Here is a 6,265-nt window from a genome sequence, read left to right as displayed (position 1 = left end):
CCTCTGGAATGTGCCATGACAACTCGAACTGATACAGAGCAGTATGCTCCTGCAGACATTCTGTCTGCAGTTTATGGCCTTGAAGATATCTAGATAATCCTTCCCAACAAGTTGTGGTTCTCTGACAAAAGTCCAACCCAATAGTTTCAAATGTGGTTTCGCACTGAAAGTCTAGACTAATAGTTATAAAAAATCACCTTGCCCCATATCCCTTCTACCCAATCCCAAGTTGCCAAAGCATGTAATTCCCAGCTTGTGGTTTTTCCCTATAAAAACTCTACTCCTGGGCCTGCAGCTGCTGCCACATGTCCCTCCATCTGCCTGGCGGTGGCCCAGGTTCGAACCTGACAATAAAAGGATCTTTATGTATTTGTATTGGAAACTGGCTCCTTGGTGGTCTCTGGAGGTTTCTAGAAACAGGTACAACAATTTCAGCTGATTATGAAAAGCTAATACCTGGAAGAAGCCAAGGGCCTTCCAGAGGTCAAGCTGAGGTTCAAGGAGTCTTGGTGATACTGGCTTTTGATTATCAGCCATTTCCTGCTATGAATTTCTTGTGTGCTATTGTAGCTTTTCTGTCATTCATTGGGCATAGTTTCCCTTTTACTAATGGAATATTTAGATAACTTTCTGTGCAGTAACATAGCCCAGATCCCCTAATTTCAGGCCTTCCTGTAATTATCATCATTAGCAGCATCTGGCCAGGACCATCCCCAGACAAAAGTATCTTATCAGAGATACATCTGTACTCTCTAAGAACAGACTTAAGCATCCAGACTATCTGTTTGAGAAGGCCTGGTGGATGTGCTAATTAAGCTTAACTTTCTCCTTTCTAAAGTCTTATCTCTAGTTTTAGATCCACCCTTAACAATGAACTCAGAACTAAGTGGTTCCTACTTAAAGGTGTATCTAGCTGTGACAGAAGTTGCTTAGCCAAGTTTCCGAGTGACCAAGCACACTTCCCCTGCCCTGCCAGAAATGGTGGGAGCAGAGATAGCTTGGAGAGATAAGGGCCAAAGAGATAAAAGGCAGTTCTATTTTCAGAGCAAGGACAGAGAAGAAAAAAAGAGAATGGAAGAACTAGATGGGTAAGAACTGGAGAGGAACGAACTGAGATGGGGAAGAACTAGAATGAAGGATCAGAAGGACAAGATGGAAGATGTATTCTAAAGCCAGAATCATATGGCCAAAGATGCCAAGTTCTGCTGCTTACAATAAATTATAGTATATAACATACCATATATCTTATGTCAGGGTGACAACTTTTAGAAACACAGTACTGTTCACATCATTCAACATGAGACAAACTCACATGATTTCAGGAAATGCAGGTCTTGAGAGAATTTGTAATTCGCCACAAAGAAGGAAGCTCCACAGGTTCAGGTGTAGTGCATACCTGCCATCCCAGCACTCAGGAGTAAGAGAACAGCCTGGGCTCACAACAAGACAAAACACCAAGGGTTTGAGCATAGCTCCATAGTAGAACACTTACCATGCTCAAGGACCTGGGGTCAATTCCCAGAACTGAAAAAAATAATTTTAATTAAAAAAAATTAAGAAAAAGTCTAGGCAATGTAGTACCTGGCTGTGATCTCAGTACTTACAAGGTAGAGGCAAGAGAATCAGAAGTTCAAGGTCATCCTTGGCTATGTACCAAGTTCCAAGCTAGTTTAGGCCGATGAAACCTTTTTCTGCTGGCTAGTGTTAAGTCAACTTGACACAGGCTGGAGTTACTGGAGAAGATGGAACCTCAACTGAGAAAACGCCTCCTTAAGACTGGGCTGCAGGCAAGTCGGTAAGGTATTTTCTTAACTAGTAATTGATGGGGGAGGGTCCAGCCCACGGTGGGTGATGCCATCCTTGGGCTGGTGGTCCTGAGTTCTATAAGAAAGCAGACTGAGCAAGCCAGGAGAAGCAAGCCAATAAACAGCACTCCTCCATGGCTGCTGCTTCTGCTTCTTCTTCCTTCTTCTTCTTTCTTCTTCTTTCTTCTTCTTTCTTCTTCCTTCTTCTTCTTTCTTCTTCTTCTTTCTTCTTCTTTCTTCCTTCTTCTTCCTTCTTCTTCCTTCTTCTTCCTTCTTCTTCCTTCTTCTTCCTTCTTCTTCCTTCTTCTTCCTTCTTCTTCCTTCTTCTTCTTCCTTCTTCTTCTTCTTCTTCTTCTTCTCTTCTCCTTCCTCCTTCCTCCTTCCTCCTTCCTCCTTCCTCCTTCCTCCTCCTCCTCCCTCCTCCCTCCCCCTCCCTCCTCCCTCTTCTTCTTCTTCTTCTTCTTCTTCTTCTTCCTCCTCCTCCTCCTCCTCCTCCTCCTCCTCCTCCTCCTCCTCCTTCTGGTTTTTCGAGGCAGGGTTTCTCTGTGTAGCTTTCCACCTTTCCTGGAACTCACTCTGTAGCCCAGGCTGGCCTCGAACTTACTCTGTGGTTTGCTGTGTAGCTGGGTGGCTGGCCCCTGGAGTCCTCCTTCTCTGGCTCCTTCTGCCTTCCCAGATTTCTCCTTCTATATATTCTCTCTGCTTCCCAACCTCACCTGTTCTTTCTCCTGCCTTGCTATTGACTGTTCAGTTCTTTACTAGACAGGCAAAGTAACACAGCTTCCTCAGAGTTAAACAAATGCAACATAAACAAAAGTAACAAAAATAAAATACTATTCTACAACAATTCTCCACCTTATTTTTTGAGACAGTGTTTCCTCATTGAACCTGGAGTTCTCATGGAGCCAGTTGGCTGGACTGACTGGCCAATGAACTCTGAGGATTTACCTGTCTTCTTGGCTTCCCTCCAGCGCTGGGATCCCAGATGTGCAGAGCCTTTACACCCAGCCTTTACATGGGTGCTGGAGACCCAAATTTAGGTCCTCATTGCTGTGTATCAACCACTTGACCAAGCTCCCCAGTGTGTGTGTGTGTGTGTGTGTGTGTGTGTGTGTGTGTGTCCAGGTGCATGTGTGTGCACATGCATGTGGATGGAGGGCAGGAATCAACCTAGGTCTTAGGGTGTCCTTCCTCAGAACTGTCCATCTTGTATTTTATTATTTTATCTTATGTGTGTGTGCCTGAGTGTGCACCCCACGTAGAAGCCCTTGGAAGTCAGGAGAGAGTGTTAGATCTCCTGCAACTGGAGTTACAGGTGTTTGTGACCTGCCATGTGGGAGCTGGGAACCTTGAACCCTGGTCCTCTGCAAGAGATCTTTACCACTGAGCCATCTCTAGCCTCTTACCTTGGTTTTGAGACAAAGTTTCTCCCTGATCTGAGACTTGATTAGTCTATGCTGGTCAGTCAGGGAGTCCCAGGGACCCACCTGTCTCTGCCTTTTCAGTGCTGGGGTTGCAAGTGTGCCACCGCGCTTGGCTTTTTATGTGGGTGCTGGGGCTAGAAGTTAGGTCTTCAAGCTTCAGCAAACGCTTTACCATCTGAGCCAACTCTCCAACCCTCGCAGCAGGATTTCTTATAGTTGAATATTAATGGGGAAAATCTAATGTTTGTCAAGAGACCAATATAAAATAATGATGCTTTATAGATCATAGCAGCAAGTAATGAAGGAATGAATTAGACAAGCAACAGAGTAAAAAACTCACAAACACAGACAGCAAGAAAAACAGATATTATTTATAAAAAGTTCAACAATACAACATGATCTACACAGAATTTTAAGGTGGCAAAATACATAGCAAGGTAATAAAAAAAAAGCCTGAGGCAGAACAGTGGTTATAGCCATTAAAAGGAAAGGTGGTTGGAGAAAACACAGGACTTTTGTGCTTGTAATGAGCTGTTGCTGAGAATGGGTAGTGAATTGGTGGGTATTCATTATTCTTTATTGCTATTTATTCCCTTGAAATACAAACCTAATCATGCAATTTTCCTACTGAAAACCCTCCAGTGGTTTTCCATGATAAGGAATTAATTCCAAAGCCTTAATTGTGGGTTATGTCATTTGGCCCCTGGTTGTATTCTAGACTGTTATCTTTTACTGAGTTCCTATTGCTCACTGAACTCTGGGCCATGGTGATCCAATCTCAGGCTCTTGGAACGTGTGTGTGTGTGTGTGTGTGTGTGTGTGTGTGTGTGTGTGTGTGTAGGGGCTTGCCACAGCAGTGTCAGAGGACAGAGGGCAGAGGACACCTGGAGGTCAGAGGACAATCTCAGGTGTTGGTCCTTGCTTCCCACCTTGTTTGAGACAGGGTCTCTTTGTTGTTTGTCATTGTTAGCTGGCCCGTGAGCTTCTGGGAATTCTCCTGCCTCCCATCTCCCTGTCAGAGAGAGCATGGGTCTTGGGATTTGAACTCAGGTCCTCATTCTTGTATGGTTGTTGTGGAATAATCTTTTTGTACACTGTGAAGATTTGTCACTTGGATTGGTTGAATGAAAAGCTGAATGGCCAGCAGCTAGACAGGATTTTCAGGGCAGAGAGGATGCTGGGAAGAAGAAGGGAGGAGACTCAGAGCCAGCCAGAGGCAGAGGAAACAGGAAAGCAGCATGGGCAGTACAGAGTAAAGGTAATAGCCATGAGGCAGAAAGTAAATTAATAGAAATGGGTAATTTAAGTTATAAGAGCTAGTTAGAAACAAGCCTAAGCTATCAGGCGAGCGTTTGTAATTAATCATAAGTTTTCAAGTCGTGGTTTGGGAGCTGGCAGGAGGGACAGAAAAATCCACCTCCATACGGTAAGCAGTTTATCCCTGAGCCACGGCCCCAGCCCTGAAGGATATTCTTTCCTGCAATGCTTCTCCAGCCACACCAGCATAAAGACTATTATAACATATAAGAGAAAAAAAAGGGGGGGGGAATACACGGGTGGGGCTCCCCAAGAGGTGATCTCCAGCTGTCTGTGGTGTACATGGTCATGTGTAGGATTTGGTGCAGTGTGAGGACACTATGTGGCTAAGAAGCCTGAGGTCACCGTGTGGGACTTGAGGGGCACAGCAAGAGTTTAAATAACAGTCTTCCTTATGGTTGGATTAGATTATGTCTCCCACAAATAGCACCAATTCTTTAACATTAAGAAGCAAGTAATAAGCTCAAATAAAATCACCTAAAAGTTTTCAATATTTGAAATTTCTGGGCTGGTGAGGTGGCTCAGTGGGTAGGGGCACTTTTCCCGACAACCTGAATCCAGTCCCAGAACCCACATGGTGGAAGGAGAGAGCCTGACTCCACAGAAGTTGTCCTCTGACTTCCACACATGTGGCATGACTCCCATACCTACCCGGCACCCCCCCCCCCACTAAATACATGTTAGAAATTTTTTTAAAGGGGCTGGCGAGATGGCTCAGCAGCATCATCAATAATATTTTTGTGACTTCTAGGCAAACTGACTGTAGACATAATGGTGTTATAACTGTTAATTTACGATTCCCGCTTTTCCTGCTACAAACATCGTAATAGAAATTGTTTCAAAACAACCCAAACACCAGCCAGGGTGGGGGTGGGGACTTCTGGTGATAATTTGAGGGCAACACTTTTTAAACCAAATTTCTGAGGTCAACTTTGTTTTCTGAAAAATGTTCTCGCAGGGGTGCCTGGGAGTCATGTTTTTTAATGTCAGGAAACCAGTTTCAGTCAGAGGAAACTAAGTCACCAGGTAGACTTCCTCCTCCAGGAGGGACAGCCTCGGGATAGGAGCCAGGAGGCCCCAAGGCAGGCCCTGAGGTGTCAATGTTCAGAGCTGGCTGCAGGAAGCTCAAAAGGGGCATTAGAGAAATAGCAAGGGATCTTCCAGGGCACACCCAGTGCGTGTTCCCCTCACCAGTGCCAGAACCAGTGCCAGACTCTCTGAAAGGCCGTCAGTGTAGCTGCCGTTTGTAAAAACGAGAGGGTCCTGCCTAGGGCTGGAGGGGAGGGCCAGCCGGCCCAGCCGCCTTTGCGGAGAAGGTGCTGCCCTCCAGTGGCCACGGTGGGGAGGGCCCGGTCTGCGCACACAGGACTTTTCAGGCCTAGGTAGCCCCACCCACAGTGGGGCTGCACATCCTTGAGTGTGGAGGACACGCTGCACAGATTTCCTAGAGTGCGATCCACATTCGTGATGGGTCACACCGGGTAACTCAGTTTAGAAATTCTCCAGAAGTGTGTCTACTGGGTCACTGTCATTCCTGTCACGTTATCGATTAATATTAACTGAGGTGGAGTAGACGGGAATTGTGGGTCCACGGGAAGGAAAAGCCCTCACGGAGTGTGGTTGAAGCCTCTTGCAAACGGAGAAGCTGGAATTCCAGCACAGTCAACGACATCTGGGCCCGCAAGATGGCTCAGCATATAAGGGCATGACCAGCAAGCC

The sequence above is a fragment of the Peromyscus leucopus genome, chromosome 2, assembly GCF_004664715.2.
Source record: "Peromyscus leucopus breed LL Stock chromosome 2, UCI_PerLeu_2.1, whole genome shotgun sequence".
NCBI classification, from domain to species: Eukaryota; Metazoa; Chordata; class Mammalia; order Rodentia; family Cricetidae; genus Peromyscus; species Peromyscus leucopus.
The sequence above is the reverse complement of the archived record's forward strand: the minus strand, read 5'-3'. Positions refer to the sequence as shown.